The sequence below is a fragment of the Trichosurus vulpecula genome, chromosome 7, assembly GCF_011100635.1.
Source record: "Trichosurus vulpecula isolate mTriVul1 chromosome 7, mTriVul1.pri, whole genome shotgun sequence".
NCBI lineage: Eukaryota > Metazoa > Chordata > Mammalia > Diprotodontia > Phalangeridae > Trichosurus > Trichosurus vulpecula.
In genome coordinates, this window is record NC_050579.1 from 235591231 (window position 1) to 235607028 (window position 15798).

General features: G+C 39.5%; 1 pseudogene; it reads left to right on the forward strand.

The window, feature by feature from the left end:
• The first annotated feature begins 14402 nt into the window (after window positions 1-14402).
• LOC118856387 lies at window positions 14403-15122 on the forward strand (annotated as a pseudogene).
• Window positions 15123-15798: the final 676 nt, after the last annotated feature.

A 15798-nucleotide genomic window follows, 5' to 3' on the forward strand; every position in this document is an offset into this window, starting at 1 on the left:
GGAACTTGCTTAAAGGGGAAGCTGGCTTAGGGAAAGCTTATTTAGGGGAAGCTTGCTTGCAGGAAAGCTTTCACACCTTCGGGTACTAAGCTAATTAGGCACTGAGTCAGGAGGGTTGTGATGCCTTCTGGCTCTGAGCCTATTAGCCAAAAGTGTATATATAATCCTGAGGTTGGTATTTTGCTTTGGGGGTTTGCTTATGAGAAGGACCTTTTGATTTCCTGGTTGAGACTCTGAGTAGCCATATGTTCAGAGCACACCCCCCCCCCCGCACCCCCCACTACTCAGATGTAAATGTTCTCTTGATCCAGTGATGTGTGTAAAGTGTATAGCAATATTGCTTTGATTCAGACAGTTAGAGCCATGTCTGTTGGTCTTTGTGCTAATTTCTCTACTTGTATTTTCTCTGCTTGTATTTTCTCCACATTCAGGATGCTAACCTTTCTCCTGAACTAGTGAATGTAATTAAAGAAGATCATCAACCCCTTTAAAGCTATCTTTCCTTTAACAGATCAAAGAATCTGTGCTAGCAGGCCATCCTGGGTATGTCAGGGTGCTTGCTGTTATACCAGTCCATACCTCGCCTCATGAAATAATGAAGTGGCTCAGTATTTAGAGTACTGGACCTGGATTCAGGAAGACCTGAGCTCAAGTCCAACCTCACTAGCTATGGTAATCTGGGCAAGTTACTTAACGTCTGTCTACCTCAATTTCCTCATCTGTAAAATGAGGATTATAATAGCACCTTTCTCCAAAGGTTGTTTGTGGAAGAAACAGAATAACATTTGCTAAGTGTTTTATGAACCTTAAGGTACCATATAAACACTAGTGATGTCACTGCTGTTGATACTGCAATTAATTCACACACTGAGTGTGTACCAGTGTGGGGAGCAAATGTTGATGAAGTTGTCAGATCAGAACCACTCTGTTATAGCCTAGATAAGGGGTCTCGACACAGTTTAGGAAGTGCTGAAAGGGTCATGAGTGGAAAAAGTTTAAGAAACCCTGGCCTAGATTAATCATATTAATGGGGTTCTTGACATCCAAGCACAGGCACCCAAGCACCCCATCAATATCAGTTAGGCATGTTTTCAGCTCATATCTCAGGAACCAAGGCATCACTAACAATTGCACCAAACAATTGTAACTTCTGCAAATAACAGTCAACTGCAGCTTCTGATACTTTACTAAAGCAGCTATCCTACTTTCTGGCACCTTTATGGAAATGCTGGTGTAACTGGTGGCTTCTTTTGTCAGTTGCAGGAGGTTGTAATTCTCCATAGGGAGATGCATGGAACCTACTGCTCTGTTCCAGAGGCATCAAACACGCAGCCCACAGCACTCTGCTTGAACCAGATTAAAATGTAATTGGGAAATATTTATCAAAATGAATAAAAATACATTAGAACATAGATAATGTTAATAATGTTAAAAAAGATAATGTTAACAGTTTTCTAAGTTAATATTCAGCTGCAGGAATATTTATGATTTAGTGCCCCCTCCTTTTCAATTTGAGTTTGATATCACTAATCTAACTTTTATAAGTATGGTCTAGTTAATGAAGTTATAATTAGATAAGATGTCCTCATATTCTGGTATAGAAATGAAATACAGTTTGGTATAGGAATAGATATTATGTTGAAAGAGCTTGTGTCAGGAGATTGGGAAGGGGTAGGAGGAGTGGAGGAAGGCCAACTTACAAATGTTCAAGCTTCCCTTTTCCTCTTGCTGTTGTGACAGAACAGAGGAGGAAATTTTCCCATTATACTGTAAATTTCAGCCCCCATATCCCTTTGAAGCATCCCAGTCTCTTGACAGCCTGGTTTAAAGAGTTAATAATTGACTAGACCAAGAAAGGAATTTCTAGTGTATCTTAGAAATACCAATTATTGCTCCTGTATTGCTTCTAACACTGAGCACCTTTGTGACTTTACTGAACATGGAGGAGGAAGAGGAGGGGGAGGAGGGAAAGGAAGAGAGGAGAGAAGAGAAGAAAGGAGAGGGGAGAGAGAGACAGAGACAGACAGAGACAGACAGACAGACACAGACAGAGAGACAGAGACAGAAAGACAGAGACAGAGAGAGGCTTAAAAAAGAAATCTTCCCAGACCAAAGCAATCAAATCCCATCTCTCTCCCTCAGAGATAGACTAACTAGAAACGAAGGCTGCATATTTTGATAATAACTCTCATAAATGTATGCTTTGGTATTTACAAAGAGCTTTCCTCAGAAGAACATGATTAAGTGCGCAGAAACTGAGAAACAGAAAAATTGTGACTTGCTCATGACGACAGAGCGAGAAAACACCACAGATGAAACCTTAATCCTAGTCTATCTCCAAATCCAGTGCTCTTCCAATTTATCTACATAAAGTAATTATGTTTCAGAAGAACTCTTTAAAAGTAATTGTTGCCTCTGAAAAACTACAGTATCTTTTTCAAGTCTAGATAGTTTACTAAGAGAACCTCTGTGCTTGTAGATTGAAGGATCTGCATTTGTTTCTTATCAAGAAAATGTTGCAAAATTTGTTTCAGAGTTGCAAATAGGGAATAATTAACAGAGTAACTCTATAATACTCTATAAATGATGTGCTGTAGATACTTTGATGCATCCATGATCTCATTTCCATACTACAGAATGATAGATCTAGAAGTGACCATCTACTCTCACCTGCTTATTTCATAGATGAGGGAGCTCAAATCAGGGCCTTAAGTGACTAGCACGAAATCACAAAGGCAGTGAGGGTCGGTCAGGATTTGAAGCCAGGTGCTCTCACTCCATAGGTATTGCTCTCTTCACTGTACCATATAATACTACCAATGCAAGAGCAGTCGAGAACGAGAGCTAGGAGAAGAGTGGCTGCTAGTGTGGAGAGAGAGAGAGACAGAGAGACAGACAGAGAGAGACAGACTGACAGAGAGAGAGAGAGAGAGAGAGACAGAAACAGAGAGAGAGAGTTGGGGGATGGGGTGGGGAGGAAGTGGTTATCACCAGAATATCATACAGATAGTATCCTTTGAGAATCCAAGAATCCCATGCCATAATGAGGGTTTGGAAAACTGTGGAAAGGATGCTTGACTTCAGCAAATATACATTACTATGTGCCTCACATTTTACCCTATTTCTTTTATCCATCTATTTGTCAGGGTGAACATCTTCATAGGATCTGAGCAATGAGCCAGTACTATGTCTATTCAACCCTGTCAGGATTACTGGAGTGATCAATCCTTCTCGCCTTTGAAGTCTTTTCCAGAGGAAGAAGCTGCACTCTCTTCATCACAGAAATAACCTACAGTGCATATTTATGTGCCGTTGGTTTCACTTTATTCTGAAATAACTGCTCCAATACATTGTCCACAGTTAACTGGTCCTAGTGAGGGAGACAAGTAACTCTTTGCCCCTCTCCCCCGTTCCCTATGCTTATTGAGCTGATGGGCTAAAAATCCCAGCTATCATTTAGAGTACCTCCCTCCTCCAGTGTGGGAATGGCAAGTGGATGCTGGATAATAATGGTCTAGAACAAAGGGCCTAATGTATGGGACAAGAGATTGTTTGAAAAAATAAAGTGCTATGTATGTGTATGGTGCAATTATATTAGCAGCCACGAGAACTGTATACTCTCTGTCTGTCCATAACTACCTTTCTGTCTCTGTCCTTCAAAAATGAAGGACAAACACAACCACAACCAACACCCCATCTCTGTCTCTGTCTGTCTTTCTCCGTCTGTCTGTTTGTCTCTGTCCCTGTCTCTGTCTCTGTCTCTCTTGGTGTCTGTGTCTTTCTGTCTGTCTGTCTGTCTGTCTGTCTGTCTCTCTCTCTCTCTCCCTCCCTGTCTTTCTCTCTGTCTTTGTCTTGCCTCTCTTTTTCTCTATCCTTTCCTCTGGTTCTCTGTCTATCTTTCATTTTGGTCAGTTAGAGCCGAATAACCATGGATATATTAACATGACTTATAAATACAGAGACGGGCACACAACAATATCTCCTGAGCCTTCATAGTCCAAGAAAAACAAATAAAAAATTATGGAGACAGTACAATCTAAACATTCATTCTCTATCCCCATATCCATCCTTTCATACTTCCTTCTTTGGTACTGTCTCTCCTCCTTACTCTTCTATTTCTGCTTTGTATTAGGGAGGTATGGCGGTTTCTTTGCTTTCTTCTTTTGAGTTTTGCTTTAAAATTTTTTTGTCCTTTTTGCTAATCATAACCCTGCTTGTGAAGTAGTACCATGGTATAAAGTGTATCAAACCACTCATGTTGTCTGACCTGGCAATCATACTTATTTTTAAAATCTTATACATAGATACTCACCACTCCAAAAGAGATGATTAAAATAAATAAGGTAACAGAGAGACGATGAATTCAGAGTGTAGAATGAGACATTTTGAAAGCATGAAGGAATCTCTTTTACTTGGCTATGCATATTTGTTTGCATATTCTCATCCCTATTAGATTATAGGCTTGCCTCTTTGGGTATCCCTAATGCTAAGCACAGTGCTTGGCACAGAGTAGGTACTTAATAAAGGTCAATTGATTGATTATTGCTGGGAATTTATTTTTCTCTTTTTCAATAGCATAGGAGTGGGAGGAAGAGAAAATATATTTCTTTTAATTAAAAAAAATTAGTCATAAAAATAAAATAGAGTAATAATTTGGCAAAACCTTAGGAGTAGGATCTTTCAGAAACATTGTAAAAATCTTGCCAACTAAGCAAATGTTTTACAGCTATATTTCACCAAATGATAAACATGTAGAATGGTATACACTAAGTACCCCCAGGCCAGTGGTGTCAAATTCAGATAGAATGGGGCCACTAATTTGTACATAAAGATCTCTTAGGTTCATATGTTGACTTAGTTTTAAAATGTAATGTTATCTATATTTTATGAAATTTTAATTTATTTTGTTAAATATTTCCCAATTATATCTTAATTTGGATTGAGAAGCACTAGGGATTGTTTGTGGGGGCAATGTGGCCAATGGGCCAAAGGTTTGATGCCTCTTCTGTAAGCAACTCTGTAAGGCCTTAGTTCTTAAACTTTGTGTGTCATGGACCCCCTTTGGCAGGCTGGTGAAACTCATGTACTCCTCACAGTAACTTCTTTAAGTACATAAAGTACAATATATTGAGTAACAAAGGAAACCAATTATATTGAAATAAAGATTTAGATTTTCCCTCATCTGTGTTCTTGGACCCCCTCAGGTTAAGAACCCCTGTTCTAAGGCTTTAAGTTTCAGAGCAGGGGATCCAAATTGGTAGAAGTTTCTCATCTTCCCAAGAACTTCATGTACTAATGAAATCACAGGTATGGTTTAAAAAAATACATACATATATTTTCTTTCCTGGGGGTAGTGGTGGGAGATTGCAAATTATGGATTTTGCTTTTCCTTTTGCATCAAGCACAGCAAAGCTTTATTAAGCTACAGGGTAGGAATCCCTAAAGGGTGTTTCTTGAATAAAGGATAAGTGTGAAGAAATAAAAGGAATAAAACCTGGATCCTAATTTAGTAATTTGTTATTAATATAATAGCAAAATAATAATTTCTCTCATTCTCCTCTTTGATTTTTTCGAGAGACAGTCTTTGCAATGAATCACTAAGTGATATGATAAATGCTTCACCAAGGCTTATGATGGAAAACAATATGAAGAGAAGGAGAGAGATTGACCAAAGAATTCTTTTAAATGAGTCAGAGAAAATATTGAAAGGAAAGACAGTCAGGTCATTTAAAACCTTCTAACATGACTTCTATTAGATGATCCAAACCTTTCTCTCCCTCTGATCTCTCTACCTGGAAAAGTAATATAGCTAGGTTTGAGGAAAATTCAGGAACAGTAATAGATCATTTTAATGCAATATTTAAAGGTTACAAGTGAATTGTTCAAACTTCCCATGACTCAGGGCCCACCTACTAATGACTTTTGGGACCTTAATCTGCCATCCCAATAGAATACCTAGATCCTAGGATGCTGGAAAAGAAAATATAAACAGAATGACTGTGTATTTTTCAGTTTTTTGAATAGAGACACTTGTGTCTCTCACTTATGAGGTCTGTCCTTATAGGTGGTATAGAGGCACTATGATTTTGAGTAGAGGATCTTAAGATTAATAGAATGAAATAATCTTGGGGATGATTTACTCCAGCCTCTTCTTTTTACAGGTAGGTAAACAGAGGCCTGAGATATAAAATAATTTTTTCAAGGCCACTCAGAAAGCAGGAAACAGGGTCAAGATTTCAACCTAGGCCCTCTGACAACAAGACTAGTAGTCTTTCTACTACAATGACATAAGGGTTTCCCTACCCCAAAAGTTAATTTCCCTGTACAGACTTGTTGATATCTGAAAAATCATCACTCATTCCTTTGCCTTAAGATTCTGTCCCTTATTTAAAAGCACCTGCAGCTGGGAGTAATAATGATGATATTAATAGCTAGCATTTATATCATGGCTACTATATGCCAGGCACTGTACCAAGCACTTTACAAATATTTCCTCATTTGATTCTCACAACCACCCTGGGAAGTAGATTTATTTTTATCTCTGTTTTACAGATGAGGAAACTGACTAGGCATGGAGCCAAGATGGCAGAGTAAGGCAGAAACTTGCCTGAACTCTCCCAAATTCATCTCCAAAGATCTCTAACATCTCAAAATGAATTTTGGAGTGACAGAGCCGACAAAAGGACAGAGTGAAACAATTTTCCAGCCCAAGAAACTTAGTAGGTTGGCAGGAAAGTTCTGTCTCACTCAGGTAAAAAGAGAGAAAAAGAAATTGAACAAGCCATCGATGAGCTCCCTAAGAAAAAATTCCCAGGGTCAGATAGAGTCACAAGTAAATTCTACCAAACATTTAAAGGACAATTAATTCCTATACTACATAAACTAGTTGAGAAAATAGGCAGAGTCCTACCAAATTCCTTTTACAACACAAATATGGTGCTGATAACTAAACCAGGAATAGCAGATGAGGAAACTAAGGCAGACAGCAGTTAAGTAACTTGCCCCCTTAGTGTCTGATGCTGGATTCTAACTCAGGTTTTCCTGATTTCAGACCCAGTACTCTCTACTATACCACCTAGTCACCTCAAGTGTCATATTTTAAGCCTTTTCAGTTGTTTACATCTCAATATAAATGAGCTTATTAGATCATTTGCTGAGGTCTTTTGATAAGGAAAATGCAAAAAATAATGTGAGAGCCGTGGACACAACAGAGAGATGGTGCCCAAAGACGAGGAAGGAAGGAAGAGGAATATCAACTGGGGAGTACTGTAAACAAATTTCATTCACTTGACAGTTTTACATGGGGCCAGCCCTGGTTCACAGAACATTCAATGGCTTGGTGGTCATAAAACAAATCTACCAGAGAGAAAAGTGTGACCTCTGTTTTTATCTCAATAAATGGCTCGGTTCCAAAGGTACTAAAATTTAACTTGGACATCCTGTAGCTCCCAAGAAGATGGATCAATCATGTTTAGAGTATTACTGTTTTGTATACAGTCACATTCATCTTGCAAACCATCTGTAATCCTAGTCAGCTGATGGGCTAAAAATCCCAGCTATCATTTAGAGTACTTCCCTCCTGTGTGGGAGTGGCAAATGGATGTTGGATAATAATGGTCTAGAACAAAGGACTTAATGTATGGGACGGGACATTGTTTAAAAAAATAAAGTACTATGTGTGTGTATGGTGCAATTATGTTAGAGCCACAGGAACTGTATACTCTCTGTCTCTGTATGTAACTCTCTCTCTCTCTCTCTCTCTCTCTCTCTCTCTCTCTCTCTCTCTCTCTCTCTCTCTCTCTCTCTGTCTCTGTCTCTCTCTGTCTCTCTCTCTTTCTCTCTCCCTGTCTTTCTCTCTGTCTTTGTCTTGCCTCTCTTTCTTTCTATCTTTTGCTCTGGCTCTCTATCTCTTTCAGCCAAATAATCATGGATATATTACATGATTTATAAATGCAAAATCAAACTGGTGCTTACCCTAAAACTCACCTGCCCAACCATAACTACGTAGACAGTCCCTCCCTTGAATTTTATTTGCATTTTTGTGGATCAAGGAAAGCTGTGGCTGTGTGTAAATAAATGCCAATAGAGAAAGATATTTATACGAATGTCAGGTGATGAGGAAAGGGGAAAGAAAAAAAAACATAATCAGATTAGTTGTGACTAGAAAGAGATTATTAAGTATAGTAACATATATTCCCTTCAGAGAGCTTCCTTGACCACACAGCTCAGATGCCATACCTCCTACTCTCCAACTCTGTCTTTTAGGGATTAGCTTGCCCTAAAAAGGAAACAAAGTTGTCCCAGGACCTGATTGGTCCTGCCTTCCCCAGTGAAGTTTCCTGGTCACCTAAAAGCATTAAAAACCATTAAAAAGTCCCAGCAATCAAGGCCTCTCAGACTTGGGGGATTTCTGAAGACCATGTGAGTCATCACATCCTTCAATACATCTTCTTGTTATGAATTGATGAATTTCTGTATGAAGATGCAGAGGGAACTTTTCATAGAAGCCAAATACTGCTGTATCCCTGGTGCTTATCCCTTCTGTGTTAGGGCAAAATAAATGTCCTTTTGTAAACTGTTTAATTACAAATGTTAGTGCCTTATTTTGTCCCAACATCAAACCTGAACTAAGAGAAAGCTGGTGTGAGAAATGATAGCCTCCACCCCATTGGGGAGATTCTCTCTTCTCAATTCACAATACCCCTACCCATAGATTCAAAGATTTAGCATATTATGATCACATTACTTCTTATTGTTATTGTTCAGTCAATTAGTTATGTCCGTTGTGACCTCATTTGGGCTTTTCTTGGCAAAGATAGTGCAGTGCTTTGCCATTTCCTTCTCTAATTGCTTATTATACATGGCATAAAGTGAAAGAAGATCTGCTAAGTCCCCTCCCCAGTGCCCTCCAGTATCTTTGGGTATGGCTGGAGGGGATACTGAACTATACTTACACAAAGTTTGTGGAAAAGAAAAAGGGAAGATGGTTTCATCTCAGGATCATGGATTATAACTAGGGGGGAATGGTAGGTGTGCTCAGTATCCCTTTCCAGGTCATCAACTAAACAATAACTTGAATGCCTCTTTCTTTTGAATTCCTATTCCCATCTCTGCTGCAGGATCAGAATCTCTACCTTTAGAGTTGGCCTGTAGTTATTCTGTTCTCTGGGCCCTATAGTTTTGGGGCAGCTGGTCATTGTCTTGTCTCCATGTGGTGTTGGTCCCTGGCTGTTTCCCCTCCCCTCATCCTCATTACACTTGAAAGTTCCGTTCGAAAGTCCATGGAAATGTGGGGCAGCTAGGTGGTGCAGTGAGTAGAACACTGGCCCTGGAGTCAGGAGGACCTGAGTTCAAATCCAGCCTCAGACACTTGACACGCTTCCTAGTTGTGTGACCTTGGGCAAGTCACTTAATCCCAGTTCCCCTACCTTCCCCCCCTCCAAAGCCAATGGAAGTAAAGAAACCAACCACTGATACCATATTTTGTTGTCTGTGTCCAGTGGTGGGATTCAAATGAATTAACAACTAGTTCTCCACAGAATTGAGCCAAGGCACCACCCCTGCCACTAACTCACCCTGCTAACAACTAGTTTGCGGAACTAAACCTAAAATTAAGTACTAGTTCTACCCAACCAGTGCAAACCGGCTGAATCCCACCACTGTCTGTGTCCCTCTCTATCCTACCACTCAGCTTTCTGCGTTTGGCTACACTTGGAAAAATATAATTTCCACCATCTTCTCTTTTTCCTAAATAGGATATTGGCCATCTTTCTTCTAGTGGTGTGTCATTCATTCCACTCCATTTATATCTCCCTTTGTAGAAATTTTCTGGGCCCTTGAGTCTCTACAGAGAAATTATTATAGAAGCAACAGTTAGATCCATATGGTTGCCTAATTGATAAGATGATCTCTGATCTTCCCTCAATTATTTTCTCCAGAGATGCTCCCAATTATATTATTATTCAGTATTGATTAATCCTCCTGAAACTTTCCTATGGACTTCTTTTATGATGCACATGTTCATGGGATAAGATAACACATGAAGTCAGTATCACCCATGGTGAGAATGATTGTATGTGATGGTTTTCCTCCTTGCCAGGAGGGACAAAGCACAATGATATTATAGACCTCTTGTTAGAGAATAATCTCTTTTAAAAAAAGATTATATTTTATTTTTTCCATTTACATGTAAGACAATTTTAGCATTCTTTTTTTTTAATTTTGAGTTCCAAATCCCCCCAAAGGCAAAGCAATTTGATATGAACTATCCATGTGCAGTCATGCAAAACATATTTCCATGTGTTGTGAAAGAAACATAGATCAAAAAAAAAACCTCAAGAAAAATAAAGGGGAAAAAAGTATGCTTCAATTTGCATTCAGACTCTATCAGTTGTTTCTCTGCAGGTGGATAGCATTTTTCATCACAAGTCCTTCAGAACCGTCTTAGATGATTGTATTGCTGAGAATAGCTAAGTCATTCACAGTTGATCATTGTACAATATTGCTGTTACTGTGGACAATTAGATAACAATCTCTGATACAGGTAGTCACTAATGCAAACTTTCCCTGCTTTTGTTGAGGTTCAACTGTACTGACTGCTACAGTCCATGAAAAAAGTGAGCAACATAGCATAGTCAATAAAGGACAGAAGCCAGAAAGACATGGGTTCAATTTCTGCTTCTGATTCATACCAACTCTGTGACCATGGGCAAATCACATCACAACCCCTAAGTGACCCAGGAAGCTCCATAAGGCTGTATGTTATGGAAAATTGTTGATCTTCATGGATGAAGACAGTTTTCACACCATCCTAAATCCTTGAAGTCCAGACCAAACCACCCCTCAAAAAAACCCAAACAAACCCCAAACCCTAAAACAACAGCAAAAAGAAAGAAAGACTAACTGGACCCAGAGAACTGAATTTTGTATGTGTTGATTTCCCATCACCCTAGAAAATATGGGGAAGTACATTGAAGATATTGGAAAACAGTAACTTTTTTTTTAATAAACTTACTCTCCTCTGACTTCTATAATAATGTCATCTGCTGAGTGTTTTTTCTTGAGGTGTTACCCTGCTTTCTTTGAAAGTATCACTCCTATATCAGAAAAGAGAAGTGACTGATAACATTCATGTTTAGGCAGTAACTTCAGGTTTGGCACAGTTCAATACAGATCACCATGCTTGAAACAGCAATGTTTTCCTTGGGAATAAAGCTTTAATTCTTGGTGATATGCTGGTTTTTCAAAGTGACTGAAAGCAGCAGCTAGGGAAGCCAAGAATTCACATTTGTAATTCCACCTACTCAAAGACGTCTTTGAAGGGTTTCAAGTATTGGAGCATTTTCTGTCTTCCCAGCATCTGGAGAAATTAACCAAGCAGATAACTAGCAAATGTGGCACATCTGGGGAAAATCATATTATGGCTAAGAAGCATTGAAATGATGCCTTATTTTTTTATTGTGCCCAAACCTTTCCTCATCTACTTTATTCTTCCTCTAATGTCATTAGATGCAGAATGGGTAAATTATCACATGTATCATAGCCTTGGAGAGTAGCAGGAAAACCTGTGAAGAATATGTAACATTTCTTTTTTAAAGTCCAAGTATTTCTTGACTAGGTATTAGTCTTACAACAATTTGAATATCCTCATTGGCAGCTGTCTATTCTATCTTGGCTAATGAAATAAGAGTCCAAGTCAGACTCTATAAAAAATGTGATTTTTTTCAAGTTCATTCTGAAACTGCTTGGACTTTATGCAGTTATTACCTGTGCTAGGATAAATCACTTGCCACTCTTGGCCTCAGTTTCCTCATCTGTAAAATGAGGGAGAAGAGTGAGATTAGATATCTGAGGTATCTTCTAGCCCTAACATTTTTATGATTCCCTTTTCTTCCCTTTAAATTTTCTCACTTCCAATTCTGACCCTTTCTTAAACACACACACACACACACACACACACACACACACACACACACACAAACATGTATACCCTGACCACTACCAAGAGATTAATTTGCTGTAGTTGCAGCTTCAGGATCAATTCCACTTTAGATAACAAAATGCCTCCCCCCATGCTGATAATCCAGAATTCTTCCCTACCAGTATCAGCAGCACCTAGAAAAGACTGCTTTTCATTCCTGGCCTTATTTTATATTTCTCTCCTTCAGGAACTCTACATTTTAACCATCCTGGACTACTACCAGTTGTCCTTGTTGGATGCTCCATTTATGTTTTTATCCATTTGAATCTTTCATACCCAAGGCCAGAAATGCATTCCCTCCTCATCTCTGCCTCTCTGAATTCTTGTCTTCTTTTAAGTCCTAGGTTGGGTTCCATCCCCTCTTTGAAGTCTTTCTTGATCCCTTCCATTGCTAGGGCTTCCTCCTGCCTCAAATTACTTTGCATTATGCTTATGTAACATTGGCTTATGGCAATAAGGCAGATTTATAAAATATGGCCCACATTCATAGTAATTCTGTTCTTAGAAGGATAATTATGAAATGACTGGTGCTTATGCCCCAGTTACAGAGCACAATACTAACAATGGGCATGGGGTTGAACTCCCAGCCCTGAGCTATGAAAGGTTCTTCTCCTGTGTGGTTCCCACTGTTCCCTCATTCCACGAACAAAGGGATCCCTGACAACATAAGGAAAGGGGCAGCCACAGGTATTTATGAAAAATAATATTAAATCTGTGAACATATTCTTTAACAGAAATTAAAAAAAAAACACAGATAAATGGAAGTAAGTTAGGGGTAGGATAAGGATTGCTCATTCCTCTCTACTGGCTTGTTTTTCTTAGTATTCCTACTACTAGAGTAAGCACCAGCCAGAGTACTGATACACACACACACACATTTGCATGCCTGCTGGCTTATCCATTTAGAAGTGATCTCCAATAGTCTTGAAGGAGGAAACTGCAGAACCAGCAGCTTCCGTCTCTTGCCACGGTTACCCTTTTGCCATGGGATAGCCGCAGACTTTCCCTTTTCTTCTGATTCTCCTTGTTCTCCTTCAGAGTCCTAAAACTGGACCAGAAGGACTATTCTGACTTCATCATTTAAGGTTAGAATAGCCTGAGTTGAATGTCTGGTCTTTGTGTGGTAAACGAAAACTAGTAGCTTTTGCAAGCAGATAGATTAAGTGTTTAATTCTGTCAATGAAAAACTAGTATTACTGGCCATTACTGGCCATTATATTACTATAGTAAGATATCAATAACTTCAGACATAGCAACTTCTACCAAGTTCTGGTTTACAGGTATCTTCAAGGTCAGGAAGAGGGAAGAAGGGAACCGAGGTCATGGGCAATGTGAATTTTGGTCATGAGGCAGAGCAGTATTTGCAGACAAATAATCATATGATAATTTACCCAATATGATTTGAAAAATACTGGAATGGTCCAGTTTCCCATAAGTCTCTCCCATACCACTGATTTCCAACCTGGTCTGAAGTCCCCACCATCAGAATCAGTACTTTGGATTCATTATCAAAGGTGGTAACAGCATCTCTGGAAGATTAGCGTTAAAATGTATTTTTTCTTTTACTTGGTATAGGAAGCAAGTTCCTGGATGAGTTCTTCCATTAAGCCTTCAACGTGGACTAATGTGTGGATATAGTCTCTTATAGTGGATAGAGTTTGGCCTTGGAACTGGGAAGACCCAAATCCAAAGCCTGTCTCTGATGCTAATTAACTGCAATATAGGCAAGTCATTTTACCTTTGCATTTCTCAGGAAATTCCCCAGGACTTATTAAATCATAGACAGATTGTAGTCCACCTTGGTCTATGGTGTTCCTCCTCATCCTTTTATTTGCCTATGTTTGTTTACCAAATTATCTAATCATTACCTTAGACAATAGGGGAAGCTTGACCCTATGGAGGAAGAGATAAAAGTAAAGAAGCTTGAATGGGGATGTGAGGGACAGGAGGTTAGGAATCTCAGCAATAACATCTAAGTGGAATTGGGGAAGTATAGGATACCATCCAAGGAGGGAAACCCAGGGTGAAGTATCCCAGTGTTATTCTTGAGGCTTAGGGAGCCAGAACTAGGGGGAGAAAGTAACAAGTTGTTGGGTGAAGGACAGCAGGTCCTGGGATAGGCATCATCTGATTGGGAGCCTTGGGGTATGTCATAATGTAGCTGGGTTCTACATAGAAGGGATACTTCCATGGGAGCTAACTGGCCTAGGCCATTGAAAGGTGAATTTGAGAAAAGCAAAGCAAATGGGAAAGGATACCTAAAATGAACTTTTGCCTTCTTCACAATTTGAACACTGATGCTTCTTAGAAATAAGAGTGCCGGAGCGGCTGGGGGGCGGAAGTGCCGGGCGGCAGCCTCGCGAAGCCAGCGAACCGGCGGCTGCAGGGCCGCTCCTCCTCCTCCTCCTTCCCGAGGCCCTGAGGGGAGCCGTGGCCCGGCCGCAGCGGCGCAGCGAGCAACAGATTGTCCGAAGGAGACAGCGTTGGAGATTCTGTTCATGGGAAGCCTTCTGTGGTGTTTGGATTTTTCACAAGACTTGGACAGATTTACCAGTCCTGGTTAGACAAATCAACTCCTTATACAGTTATGCGATGGGTTGTAACTTTGGGGCTAAGTTTCATTTACATGATTAGAGTTTCTCTATTACAGGGTTGGTACATGGTGACATACGCCTTGGGAATCTACCATCTCAATCTTTTTACAACTTTCCTTTCGCCAAAGGTAGATCCCTCCTTAATGGAAGACTCAGATGAAGGGCCTTCCTTAACAACAAAACAAAATGAGGAATTTCATCCTTTCATTCGAAGGCTTCCAGAATTTACATTTTGGCACTCTGCTACTAAGGGCATTCTCGTTGCTATGATCTGTACATTTTTTGATGCTTTCAACGTCCCAGTCTTCTGGCGATCCTTGTTATGTACTTTGTCATGCTTTTCTGTATCACCATGAAGAGGCAAATAAAGCATATGATAAAATACAGGTATATACCGTTCACACATGGGAAGAGGAAACACAAAGGGAAGGAAGACATGGGGAAGACATTTGCTAGTTAGAATCTGAACTGACCCTGTTGCCACATAATCCGAGAAGAACCGTTTTGAGCCATTGTAACAATGCCTTTTTTCTTCATATAAAGTAGTTGATTACCAGGGAGTCGAAATTTTCTTTGTAAAAAGGATCTTCAATTATTGGTAACTGAAATGTCAGAGAGGTTCTTGAAGACATTGGCATTTAAACCAAATTGCATCGAGTTCATTTTTCGGTCATGTCTCGTGTTTCACTCTGAAGGGATTCTGGTAGACTGAGACAGCGGGTGAACAGTCTTATGTTAAGGTGACGTTTCTCTGTCACTGTTACAATTCATTTGCATGGCCCTCAAGTATGAGTGAGGAAGGAGGGAGGGAAGCATGCTGCAAGCGGCTTTGTGCTTTCTAAGTAGTATGGCATTGGTGGGGATGTCTCTAAGGCCTCCTTCAGATGCAATTGGCGACCTTCAGCTGTCTGGGCATATGCATGATATTTGGGGGCCATAATCAAGTCATTGAATAGTAGATCTGATGATAAATTGAATGCTGCCTTTTTCCTAAAGAACTTAACATTTTAAAGGTGATTTTCAAATAACTGTTTATGGGGATCTAATGCCAGTTTCCTAATTGCATCTTACTAGAGATGTTTAAAGTTTGGTTCTTTTCATAATGACTCAAAACTTTGTTCTTAATGACCATGATTTCTTTTGAGGGCCCTGAATTATAAATATATAAATACATATTAAAAAAAAAAGAAATGAGTGCCAACCTTAAGATTATTTAAACTTTAA